This window comes from Tasmannia lanceolata, unplaced genomic scaffold, assembly GCF_043159265.1.
Source record: "Tasmannia lanceolata isolate RefF3 unplaced genomic scaffold, GAP_Taslan_0.1 ptg000018l, whole genome shotgun sequence".
Lineage (NCBI taxonomy): Eukaryota > Viridiplantae > Streptophyta > Magnoliopsida > Canellales > Winteraceae > Tasmannia > Tasmannia lanceolata.
This window is the reverse complement of record NW_027518695.1, coordinates 32,675,143-32,689,097: the sequence shown is the minus strand read 5'-3', so window position 1 is coordinate 32,689,097 and position 13,955 is coordinate 32,675,143. Positions and strand designations below refer to the sequence as shown.

The 13,955-nt window shown below is 35.8% G+C and overlaps 1 long non-coding RNA gene across 1 annotated transcript; it reads left to right on the top strand.

Moving 5' to 3' along the window:
• The first annotated feature begins 9,248 nt into the window (after window positions 1-9,248).
• LOC143851934 (uncharacterized) lies at window positions 9,249-13,590 on the top strand. Its single transcript, XR_013236568.1, has 6 exons — window positions 9,249-9,389; window positions 9,568-9,600; window positions 11,615-11,714; window positions 12,901-13,037; window positions 13,123-13,192; window positions 13,276-13,590. It is a non-coding gene; the product is annotated as an uncharacterized LOC143851934 (long non-coding RNA).
• Window positions 13,591-13,955: the final 365 nt, after the last annotated feature.

The following is a 13,955-nucleotide window of genomic DNA, read 5'->3' as shown; positions in this document are numbered from 1 at the left end:
CATGGCATTCCCAATCGGTAGGATAACTTTGGGTCTAAAACTCTCTTTTGGCATCCAAAGGGCACCCGGTTCTCCGAAAGCACCCGATTTCTGGTCCATTGGAAATCCCTGAACACAAGAAATCCAACGGACCTGACCGCGTGCGAATCAGAGTCCAATCGGAAGAGATATGGACGACCGAAAGTACCGATAAAAGACGAAAACACTATAAAACAAAACGAAGAATAGGCGAACTATCGCGACAACCGGGGATGACATCAACCATATATTTATGGGTCGAGCCCAGATATTTTTTACCTCTCCCCTATAAATAGGGGAGGGGGTAAGGTTTTTTAACACTTATCTCTCCTCTCTCTCTCTCTTTCCTCAGGTGTATACACCTTCTTTCGGTGTATTTCTCCCTTTTTTCAAACCCCAAACCCCTGTAGAAAATAAGAAACCCTAGTTAGCTTGCTTTAAAAGAGAGAAAGTAGAGAAACACTGTGTAGCTTCTTTCGGACGTCGGCACTCTGCCGAATTTTTGAAGGTTCAGAGCGTCTTTTTTTGTTTACACCGTTGTTCTGCCGAATTAAGCAGAACTACGAGCTACTTTTCCATAGTAGTGCCGTTGTTCTGCTGAAATCTCGGTAAACTCGGAGGTATTTTCGACTATACAGCGCCGTTGCGCCACCGATTTCTCCACAGCCATGAAGGCCCCCTTTTCAATACAAGCGCAGTAGCGCTACCAAATTTCAGAGAATCCAACGCCCTATTCTCAATATAGCGTCGTGGTTTTGCCGAAATTTCATCAATCTCTGAAGTCTCCTTCTTCCAACAAGCGCGGTTACACTGCCCAACTCTCTAGTGGTAAGATCAGAAAACCTAAAAAAATGTAATCCATTTACTTTTCTATCGTAAAGTAAGTTGCGAAATCAGGCTCTGCCGAAAGCAACTTACGATACAAACCTAAAAAAAGTAATCCATTTACTTTTCTGTTGGGTATTTACAAAACGGGTAGCGTGGGTTTCATCGCCTTGATGTCAAGCCCCTCTACCTACCTTTCACTAATTTCAACACTTTACTGCTTTCTATACTTTGCTGCTGTCTATACTATACCTTGATGTCAAGCCCATAATGTCATATGGGCTGGGCCCAATAATAAAAAATTCTAATTTGATTGGAAAGAGGGTTGATTCTTTTGAAAAAGCCCATAAAATACACCCTAAAAAGCCCATGAACCTAAAGAGCCTATGAACCAAAAATCCCATGTACTAAAGCCCATGTGGGAACCACATGTGTGGTTCAGCCACATGGATTGCGCGTCCAAACATGTGGTCTACACATGTTGCGCATCCAAAATTTAGAGGAGATTTGATTGGATTTGGTTGCTAAAAATAAAAGAAATGGCTAATATAGTCAGGTTAGTAAAACGGCCAAAACTTTTATATACTTGTCTAAAAAATTTGCGATTGTACTTGTCAGAAAGATCTACAACTTTCTAGTTTACGACTTTTCCTGATTTTGCCCCTAAATAGGTAAAAAATGAGCTCCAACGTTGGGCAGTCTTTTTTGGACGGGAATCTTTCATAAAAAAAGGTTGTTTCCAATAATGAGTGAGCTTCTAGAATAATCTCTTGTGCATAATAGCATGCCTTGCTTTTCAAGTAATCCTAATTAGAAGCTAATCTAATTTAGAAAGAAAATGAAAGAAAGAAAGAGAAAAAAATAAGAAACTTACTACGTATGGAGTCATCACATTGGAAACTACCTCTTCGTGTCAAACTCCTACTTTTTCTATATAAACAACACACAACCCTAGGGGATGGAGATAAAAAAAAAAACGTCCACCTTTTCTCCCCACCTTGGAAAATCGTCCCACCTTAGTTGGTCACTTTGGTTCATCTTCGACACTTCATCTTCTCCAAAGTTCCATCATATTTCTTCTTTTCTTGTATATTAATCATATTGGAGATTATTGGATCGATCTTCGGGGTTTTTCTAGCATTTATAAGGGTGAGTCAAAGCATAAATCCCGGAGGTACACACTCTAGAGACAAGGAAAGTGATTAACGGTAGGTGTTCTTCCTCTTTATAATCTTAGATCTAGGAAAGCATGTTAAGGTTGATTTTAGGATTTTATTTTCGTATATGATGTATATGAATGAATTTTTAATTGAAATTTTAATATGATGTAGTATGAATCATAATATTTTAAATTCCAGATTTTTACTGGAAAATTAATTTTTCTTTAATAAAAATCACTTTTCTTTTGATTTTCTCTCAATATGGATTTAAACTTGATTTCAAAGCAAGTGATTCAAATCATGAAGTTTTTCTTAAACTAATATTTTTTGAGATTAAAGTATGTTAAAAAATCTCTTAAAAACCTAATTTCTAGCCGCGTTCGACTCGTTTTAATTTTGGTTTTATTTTTCGAACGATGGCCAAGAAAATGGTTATTTTTCGACGAATAAAATCAAATACAAATAAAATCAAGTCAAAACTGGATGAAATTCCTTTTCCAGTTTTTTTTTAGTATTTCCATATCACACAAGAAATTTTAAAAATTTTCAAATTTATTTGACCCTATTTTAAATTATTTTAAAATTGATTAGATTTTAATAAATATCAAATGGATTCAAAAACTTGTGAAACTTTCCAGATCATGAGTTTAAATATATTCAAAATTTTTTGTGAAATAAAATTTTAAAAAATCTATTTTCTTCATTGTTTTATATTCAATGCTTCATTTTACGTGCGGTAATTATTTTTCTTAATAAATTATTATTTTTCAGAATTTTTCTCTTTAAACCAGTAATATATATTACTGGTACATTATAGAAATTTTTTGATGAATTTGTATGAAGTTTTGATATGGATTTTGAATTCTTTTATGATAAAACGGCTTGGAATTTCAAGAAAACCATTGATCTTTTCCATAAAAATTGAGTTTTTGGAGATATATTGATTATCAAATTCTAAAATTTAGAGGAAGAATAATGTTATTCATATGTAGTCTACCTTGATTTTCTCATGATTTTAGGATTACATTAAACATGCTCTATGATTTATTCTTTCGAAATAGTCATTTATTGATAGGTCTGAAATAAATAACAAATAGTTATAAAATATGATGAAACTTTTTTGATATGCTTCTAATTCATATATAAACAGGGCCATTGGTGAAGGTTGGGTAAACCCAGAACCAAACCGAACCGAACCAATTATATATGGTTCTGGTTCGGTTCGGTTCCACAAATATATGGTTCGGTTCTGGTTCCAATTTCAGGGAACCGATTATACATGGTTCGGTTATGGGTTTAGCCCAAAACCGAACCGAACCGAACCATGTCCACCCCTAGTATGTATTAAAAAATTCCCATTGTGACCAACAAAATCCAACGTGGGTGTAGCTGCTGTATTTGGAGCCAAAAAAAATATGAGGGATGACAAATTCCAAGTGGGTCCCACTTGTTTGACCGACATCTTGTAAACCGTCCTCATATGTATGCCCATTTGATTTTTTTTTCGTTTTAAATATGGGCCCATAATGCAACCCATTTTTGGTTGCTTCCCAACTTGTCTGCAATGAATATAATTTAGGGTGTACCAATATCAATTGGAATTGTGTCATCTCCAAGGGATAATTCTGACCGTCCATCACTTGAGTATGTCTAAAGTATGGTCGCAATACAAGGGCTCTAAATTGGGTTTGAGAAATGAACGGTTTAGATAATTCAATTATATAGGTTCAGCTATACCATTGGGTGGCACCATGTAAAGTTCCTGCATAAATATGGGTGTATTTATCAGATGGGGTAAATATTGACCCTTCATAGGATGATCTAAGCCGTTTAATAAATGGACCATGAATTAATGGCGCCCCTAAGCCATTCTCTAGGCCGATCCAAACCGTTCAATTTGATTGGACCACAAGATAAATGGGACGTGTCCTATAAATCATTCCCACAAGTTGATCCGAGTCATCAAATTGGTACACCCACAATCAGCCCATTAGTATGAACATCTAAGAGAGGTAAAGGTGTGAATAGCAATTTTCTTTAAAATTTCATCTCTTTAGCGTCATTTTCTGTGAAAATCTTTAAATAATCCTGAAACATCAAAAACAAGAAAATACCTTAGTAGCACTGCTTTAAATGACAAAATATGCATGTTTCCTATCACTACCATTCACACATAAATGTGTTCATCAAATTCCCTCATACTTAATCTTTGCATGTCCTCAAGCAAACAAGAAGAAAATAAATAAAGACAAAAATAAAAATAAGATCTTAACTCACTTTCGTAGGAATCACGATTGCACTTAGCACGTGCAACAAGCCTTTGAACCCCTAGATTACCCTAGTGGACGAGTTTTGTCTTGTGAGTGTTTGCAGTGAATATACACACAAAATTCTAAAAATAAACTTTTATTTCCAAATCTCACTACAGATAAAGCCATAAATTTTTCAATCCTTTTTTTTTGATAAATTACTCAAAATAGAAGAACAAGAGTACCCCCATACTTAATCTTTGCATCCTATCCCAAGTTGAAAAAATTAGAAAAAATATTTTAATCAAGGAATCCTCTTTTGAATTTGTCCTACTCTTCTCCCTTAAATTTGATTCTCATGTAATCATACCATAAAAGAAATTTGAGTTCGAAACTTCGTAGAAAACTTGCAAGTTTATATGATCCACCATACTTTCCACTTTTCAGCTTTGGGTTGTGTATATGGAAATTGTTAACTCTATAAATATGAGACATATGACTGGAGTTTTCAAGAGCTTTTCGATAATTCCATGTGTTGAAAATTGGTAGAGACATCCCAAAGTCTTTCTCTTCTTCTTCTTCAATTCCATCAACTAGTTTTGTCTTTTCTAAGTTAAAGACAAACATCGAACAAAGCTCCATTGATCTAAAAACATATTCCCACATTATAATCTGATTTAGATCAGGTTATAAAGTAAACAAAGAGTTGTTTACAAGATCCTCTGTGCAACGAAAGGAATCCATCGGTTCAACTTGCGGTTTCAGATTGATTAGGTCGTTGGCGGATTTTTGAGTAGTAGATCACGCAGAAGTTTTTCTTCTCATCAGCAAAATAAGGTATTTATATTTATGTTTATTGAATAATATTAAAATCAATTAGTCCCTAGGAATCCTAGGTTAGAGCAAAAATTTTGTTTTACATGGTTTATACTTCCGCAACGTGTAGCAATTTTGTGCAGGGTTTTTACAACCAATCTAACACTAAATTCCAGTCAAGCCATATTACTAGAATGCCAACCCATATTGACATATCTGGCTGTAAATGCATCGTATCACTGTAGCCCTCTTTTGGGCCGAGGCTACAACACACATTAAATTTACCCTTAGTAATCATACGGATCAATTAAATTAAAATTTGGTCTCTTCTCCATACCTTTGGACCTAGGACAAGAGCCTCCATCTAATTTTATTGATCTCACAATTCCAATGAAAGCATAATGCACAAGATCTTTCCTTTGGGCCAAGCGATTATGCATTATAAACTCATAGCAATTTGAGATACCATTAGAGTAAAGCAACTGAAAAGTTGCACTTTATTTGTCAATGGGCATTGTAAATGCACCACTTGTTATAGGTATCATCATAGCCATATGATGCTTTGGCCCCTCTCAGACTAGTCGAATACCTCATTATGGTATCTTTGGGTTTATGACTGTTCTTTATGTCATATTACAACAATTTACTTTATGTGGTATGATTAACTTAATTGCAAACATCCAATACAACTGAAGGAATTGCACACAACAAACACAAGTGAATTTAAAGAAACATGCATCAAACTGAAACTAAAATAATAATACTTTAAATTCATATCATAACTTTTAGGGCAGTTATAAACTACATTGTACGAGTTTTGGATCGATCGGATTCAGATAATGGTGAATCCAAACTAATTTACTAGAGCCTCCAAGTTGCACTTGAAACCGAAAACACACAACTTGGCATCTTGAAACTAGAATCCATTGCTCCAATTAGTCCAATACTAATGCAAAACAGTACCCTAAGGTGCTGGACACGTTCTATTGAAATTTGGGAGTGTTTCCCAAATGCTAGATCCAACTACTAAAGCACTTTTATAGTCGAAACATAAAAAACAACAACCTGCTATTCTCAGATTGTTCTGAAACATGTACCATGGCGTCCAGAACACCGAAAAACTTTAGGGTACAGTTCAGAATTTTTCATAAACCTAATTCTTAACCCAACTTCCAATGTCCAATAAAAGTTGGAATATTTAGAAAAGCAACCTCTAGGTCTCTGATTGTTCTGAAAACTATACCATTATGTTCAGAACGCTGATAGGATACAGTTCAATACTCTTCCAGAATATGTCATTAGATGGCTCAAAATTGTCCCGTAGGTAAACTGAGGAAAAAGATAGAATAGACAAAAGACAAAGTCAAAACAATATGCGTTAAACATTGTTACTCTTTGTAATCCGGCTTGGCTCGACTCGGGTCTGGCTCGGCTGGGCTCAGTTGGGCTCGGGTCGGGTCGGATCGAGTTGACTTTGCTGAGTCGACCCAATCGAGTCGACTCACTCGTCTTCAACCTTAGAAAAGAAAACAATTCTCTTTATTCCAATTACATCCCAATATAGGCAAACTTTAAACACTTATATCAGGAGTTACAGAACTCTGTTTGACAAGCTGTCAATTGCGTTGGACTTCCGTCAATAATGGCTATCCATCCGAATGGCTGGTTCGCCAGAGACATTGTCGGAACGCCGCCGATGACCGGATTAATATCGGTAGTTAAAATCCAAAAGAACTTGTTTTTTAATCAATTTTAATGGCAATTTCACCAAAACATTTCTAGAAGCTATTATATTATCTTGGAATCATATTCTTGATGATTCAAATCAATCTTTCACTCATCTAGAATCAAAACAATAATTGCCAAATACATGGATGGAAATTTGATTCGAATTCTTTAAGTAAAACGGATTGATCTTCCTTAATCAATCACCACAGCACGAAAGGTTGTCTGATACCAACTGATAGATTTATGCTATTCAAAATTAACATGGAACTTACCTCCAGCCATGACGATTAGAATTAAGGTCGCTAATTCCTCAAGGTTATGCAAACCACGGACACAAATTCCGCTACACACGAGAGAGAGAGAGAGAGAGAGAGAGAGAGAGAGAGAGAGAGAGAGAGAGAGAGAGAGAGGGAGGGATCTTCTAATCTTAAGAAGACCCTAAGGCTCAATCGATGGAATCACATGCACAAACTTCCTCTCAAATTAGGGACCATCTTGAAGATGAAACTTTAGCTATATGTGTGAGATTGCTCCCATCAAACGACACCCACCTATATAGAGTTGGGAGTGCACGTTTTTGTTTACCACCACAGCTCAAAAGACTCAAGTGCCTAAGAGTTTCAAAACACTTGGGATTTATCCCCAAGGCACTCTTTGTGAATAGGATACAAAATAGAGAAAGCAAGGCTAATGTTTTTAATTGAAGTGGGTCCCACCAATGTGGGCCACACACCAAAAAAATGCCAACAGGTCCCACCATCTCCACCCAAACCCATGCATGGGTGGAGGCGTGGAGCCCACCATTTTACATCATGCCTACGTATTTAAGTCTGGCGTGAAAAGTTAACCCACTATCTATTCTTGAGATGGTTGGGGATTTTTTTTTCCTTTTTGTCATCCAAGCAGTCGTATTTCTTACATTATTGTTTTGGAGTTCTCATGGTCCCCTCACTATACTCTCTCAAGTTCCCCTCTCCTGCCACTCTCAAGCCCCCTGCGGCAACATTTCCTCATTCGCCCCCTCCTTACCAGTTGTGAAGCTCTGACACTGGGTAAAAATCCTCTTTCTTACCAGTTATGTACATGGTTTTAAATTTAGGGTTTCGGTCAAGACCAAAATGGAAATCGGTAATACCCGACACACTGGTTTATTTCAATCGCAATTTAGAAATTTCGAAATCCCAAAATTTCATAAAAAATTCAAGGGATTTCACCAAAAAGTCTTGATTTTTATAACTATTTAATATTATCCCGAAATTTCGGCCAAAATTACCGAAATTTCAGTCGAAATTCTCTGTGAGATAAAATAGCTGTTAAAGTGACTTCGTCCGATTTCGGCTGAAATTTCGGTTTCAAACGCATTTCTAAACCGAAATTTGAAACCATGGTTATGTAATACTATTTTTTGCAGTATTATATAATCTCTGTCGGGATTTGCTAGCGTCCATCGCATAAGGCATTTCGCAGATGGCCTGGTGCATGCGAGAGCAGCCACACAGGCTCACTTTTCAGCAGATTTTGTCTTCATTCTTAATGTGGCTGCTCCCACATGCAACAGGCCATCCACGAAATGCCTTCTGCCTAGCAATTCCCATCCCAGTCTTGTTCAGCACGTGTGAACTTTTAAGAATCTCAACCAACTCAAATGAAAAATTCTTATCCAAACTTGACTCACCCACCAATAATATAATTGCCAACTAATGAATAATGTAACCTTAACCAATTTAATGCAAAGTTGACCCTCGAATGCAATAATCCTTTACTACTAAAAGGGAAAACCATGTGAAAGTTCATCTGATGCTTTTGCTAAAATTCCCTGCCCTTGCTTTGTTAATCTTCCCATCAGGTACAATATTGCAGGGGCATTTTCATTTCACTTCTCTTGAGTTATGTACAGAAATCTCGCCACCTGTATTGCTTTACCATGCCATGCGTTTTCATCCGAGGGAAGCGTGTCGTCTCAGTTTTTGACCTTTTGCTTGTAGTTTTTTCCATAATTGTCATATGTTATTACATTTTGTTTGTATTTTTTTCGTAATTTTCAAACTTTATAACCATTTCTCAGTATTGTTTCATTTAAAACTTTATAACTTCTGCTATTTTACTTTTTTTGTAATGATTACTATTTTTGCTTATTTTTGCTTTTGTTAGCAACCTTTGCCCCATGTGCGGATCTTTGTACCAAGGATGGCCACATGCCAAGAAGTGGCATAGGAGAAGTTTGCTAGCAAATCCTTTACTACTAAAAGGAAAACCCTTGAATGTTCGTCTGCATCTTTTTCCGAAATTACATACCCTTGCTTTCTAATTCTTTCTGTTCGGTCCCATTTCCCTGGGCTTTTTTGTCATTCCGCCCCTCAAGGCAGGTGTAAAAAATCCCACGGCATGTGATCTTGACCTTACCTTTCCCGGTCACGCGTTTCCATCTACAAGAGTTCTGTCGTCTTACTCTACTTTATATTCGTCCCCATAGTTCCAAAACCCGTCCTGCTCTCATTCCTCACGAAAATCTCTCATTCCTCACGAAAATTGCACGGAGCTGCCATTAAAGAAGAGGATTCCCCACCTTCGAATCAATTTCTTGTTGGATAAGGTAATTTTTCACATCATATCTGCAAAACAAGGTTTTGTGGGAGAGGATTTTGGTGGGTTGGGATATTTTTTTGCTGGGTTTTTTTCTTTTGGTCACGACCGTTTCTTCTTTTGTTTGATTTTCATTTCCTGCTTGGTCTATTCTCTGTTGTTACTAATCTGATTTTTCTTTTCTTCAGCAGCTGCACTATCTACAAAGGGTTTCAAGAAAGGTATGTTCCTTTGTTCGATTCTATCTCCTCCCTTCTGATTTTTTATCTTCTTTCTGTTGGATTTTGCTGTTAATTGAGGAGTTTAAAACACTAATCATGAATTGATTTAACCCTCATATGTCTGTTGATTCCTGCCTTGAAAGTGATGAATCATTTAAGAGGAAAAAGATTTCAATAGTTGGATGAATCTTGAGTCTACAACTGATGCTTTCAATACCCTGAATGACTTGATTCTGTCATCGTAACTTATCTGAATCTCTTTGTCGCTTTTCTTTCTTCATCTGCTAATGGGGATGATGTGTGGATTTTAATCCTCTATATTTGTCAAGATCACTTTGTTGCCATTTTCTCCTTAGAAATTAATGCTTCTATTTTGAAATGAATGAAAGATGATGGGTTATAGATTTTTGAAATCCCAATCATGGAATCCATTTGTATTTAGTTCTTCTTTTCTGCATTTGCTAACAGAGTAAGATGCTTGTCTGTGCCTTCATTTAGGAGAATCTTCGAATAAATGGTTAAAACAATATGATCTATCTCTGATTCTTTTGTGACCCCGCCCTCCTTTAGTGTTAGTGTTCCCTGAGAAATAAGAGTTTTTTTGTTGGTCTTTCAAGGATTCTGAAGATTACATTCTAGATTCTACTATAGAAATTTACTGTGCTCGGAAAAAAATATGAAAATAAACAGAATAGGAGAAACTGAAGGGTATTCTTGTCATTTTCAGAAAAACTTTTCATTGTCAAAAGGAGACTAACAAAAGGGGGTGGAAATGCTTCGATAGAAGTTGAAAATGAACTCATTCCCTTGTTTTAATATCATCTGATCTTTCTCTTTAATTTTCACTTTCTTAATCTGGAGTGCATGCCTACTTCATACAGTATTGTTCCTCATTTTATATAAATATTATATTGTATGTATGTTTAGTTCCTGGTTTCTTTGTGAATTTCTTCATTTTTGTGATTTCTTTGTGAATTTCTTCATTTTTGGTTCCTGGATGCTGCATTGTTTGATCTTTACTAAGTTAAGCACATTATTGTTTTCTATAGATTTGATATACTATGTTTGATTGCTGAGAGGGTTTGTGGGTTTCGGGTTCTAGAGATCAAGTTACCTTTTTTTGCTTGCTATAGAGAGATTCTTCAAATTTGTAGGTACTGGGCAAAGATTGTCCATTCCTTCTTGACAAATAGTTGGGTAGTTTTACAATGTTAAGATTGGGAGCTTTTTTCTTGGCTTTAGTTTGCCTTTTTCTTAGTCCAGTCCTTGGGCATAAGGCTTCTTTGATGGAATTGATGTATTGTGAAAGCTATGAGGTTTCAAGCTTTGGATATGGGAGCAAAGTGCCTGTTTGGTTGAGTGAGAAATCCACCGTTCAGATGTTCTGGTTCTGAATCCATAGTCCATGCGGTTTTAGTGAATGTCACTGACTTTATAATTTTTTGTTAACTTGAGCCTTTGGGAGGATGGTGCCGTCGGGGCCTCCGGCACCCGTCGGTGGTGCCCAGTCTGTTTCTCCTTCTCTCCTGTGTACAAACTCCGGCATTTTGGGAGCACAAAATGGTGCTTCTGTCCCTTCACAATCCGCTTTTCCATCACTCCTCTCCCCACATTTGCAGTACAATAATAACATGAACTTGCCTGGGAACATGTCCAACGTCTCGTCTCTCCTCGGATAGTCATTTGCCAATGGTGGGTCGACCTCTGGGGTTTCCCCTTCGGGAACCCTCCAACGTGGAGGCATTGATATGGGTGCCGAGTTTGACCCACTCTCCACTGCAGCCAATGGCAAGTGTTTTTCTATCGCTAATAAAATTAGGAATTCTTTCTTATAAGCTGACAATATAAAAAAATTAAAAGCAGATAGCTTTTCTTTTAACTATTCTAAACATGAAAATGAGTGCTCCTCTTAGATGCTTTATAATGGTGTAGAACTACTATAATATTTGCAATCACATTTTTTTTCCATTTTCCATCCCACTATCATTTTCTAAGTTCTTATTGCTCTTTTTAGGGTTGGTTTCTTCCACCTCTTATAGCATTGGGGTTATTTCTTGAAGGCATTTTGATTTTGTCTTGTGGTACTACTGTCTAGCACAATTTCCAAGCTGAAGGTAAACTTCTCCACTATTTACAAGTTCTAAGTAGAGTATTCCAAATTATGTGAAATTTTATATGTTTATCTGCCTTTTTTTATTTTGATCAAGTAATAGAACTTTTGCCTTCTTTGATTGACATATTTATGCTACAAAACAAGTAAGATTAATAAATACTGCCTTAGTATTTATTAAATTGATTTCTTTGCATAATGACTCCACACGTAAAGGAATTGCTCATTTGATAGTTTAGATATGAATATCAGTTTTGATGTACTTATTATTGTACGTATTGAGAAAAAGCTTACCAAATAGTCTAAATTAAATTTGTTGCTTACATTTATGTACAGAAAATAATATGACAAAGGATTATGGAAAAAAGCATGCTACTCATGAAGAAACATATAATGAGAAGTTACATCATTGTAATAAAGAACGTCAAAGATATGCAAACTTGTCAAATGAAAAAAAAGAAGAGCTACGGAGAAGAAGAAGAGAGGCATATGCAAAAAAAAAGAACCAAAATGAAGAAAATCAAAATGGACCAACAGGTTCGTATATATATATATATATATATATATATATATATATATCTGTGTGTGTATACATAAAAATATGTAAAACCTATATTTTTTCTTCTACATTATAAGTAATATAATAATATGATGTAATAAAAGTATGATTAATCTGCATCTGTATATTTTTAGAATTGGTGAATCTCCATAAACTAAAGCAAGATGTCGATTGTGCATATTGTAAAGCTAAGCGATTCAAAGGAGAGCCCCCAACGCTATGTTGTCAAAATGGACAGGTTTCTTTACATGTTAATGAAATACCAGAGGAATTGTATCAACTATATACTAGCCAAACAAGAGACTCCAAAGATTTTCAAAAACTTATTCGTGGATATAATAGTATTTTTGCCTTAACTTCGATGGGCGTGCAAGTGGATAATCATATGATCTTCACGTTGGAGAAAAATGTACTTATCAAGGGATTATGAGGGCTTGTTTTTATTACAAGAAAAAACATTTATGATGGAAATGGTATGGATATGATTAATTTAGATGGATATTATCATAAATCATGCTAGGTTGTATGATTGCTATTTTTTTATGATGGGGAATTGCATAGTTTATGTATTTACATTTCCTCTTCGATATTTATTTTAGTGGTCTTCATTTTTTCTGTCTTTTTTTTTCAGTTTTTCATCATGCTGGGTTGAAGAAGTAGCTTGTCATCTCCACTATTCTGATGACTCTTGGGACTGCAGTTGTTAATTGGATTGGCCTCGGCCTTCAAAATCTTCAATTTTGGAGTAGAGGAGGATGTGAAGAACTGGTATAACTTATAGTTAATTCTGTTTTTGCAAATGTGGGGCATTAATGTCTATTGTTACATCTAATCTATGAGTTGGACTTGTTAGGAGTGTTGCCACTGGTTTATGGGCTGGTTATTGGGTTTATAACTGAATATTACACAAGCAATGCATACAGGTAACCATCTAAATGTTTGTCTGGCATATTTCTTCACGGTACTTTATGTTCCAAGAATACTTTCCCTTTTCCCTTTTTGGCAGCCTCGTGCAAGATGTTGATGATTCTTGTGGGGCTGGAGTTGCTACTTGCTTTGGGATATAGATCTGTCATTATTTATATCGGTGCAATGATGAGACTTTAGAAACTCAGTTTTATTGATTGTCAAGCTTCAACATAGGAATCTTGTTATAGGGGGAAGAGAGGATGTTGTGTAAAATAAAGGGCTATGCAGAATCTTTTTATTTATTTATGAAATGAGACGTTTCTAAGAGACTTGTAAGGAATCATATGTTTGTGTTAATCACATGATCATATCACCATAATCTGAGTGGTTAAAATTGCGGGTTCTACTGTTATAGTATTTGCTTCTATCAACTACTATGGGCAGCCTTTTGAGCTTACTCAAGCATTATATGCTTGAAAGAAAGGCCACAATCAGCATTGAATTCCAGGTAGATCGAAGTCGGTTTAGGATTTTTATTCACGCAAGACAGAAAGAAATCAATTAAGATGGTGTTTTGTTTCGTTCTTCAACATAGCTTTATATTTCATCTGCCTTGGTTGGTTGGAATTTGGATGATGCTATAATCTTTTCTAGGTTGTTTTTTAAGTTGGGATGTTTTCCATGAAAAACGATGTTGCAGTTACCCAAGTTTGTTAGAAAGAGATTTCTGACTTAATGGTCAGAATTAGATGTTCTCTATTCAAATTCTTTTGGGAG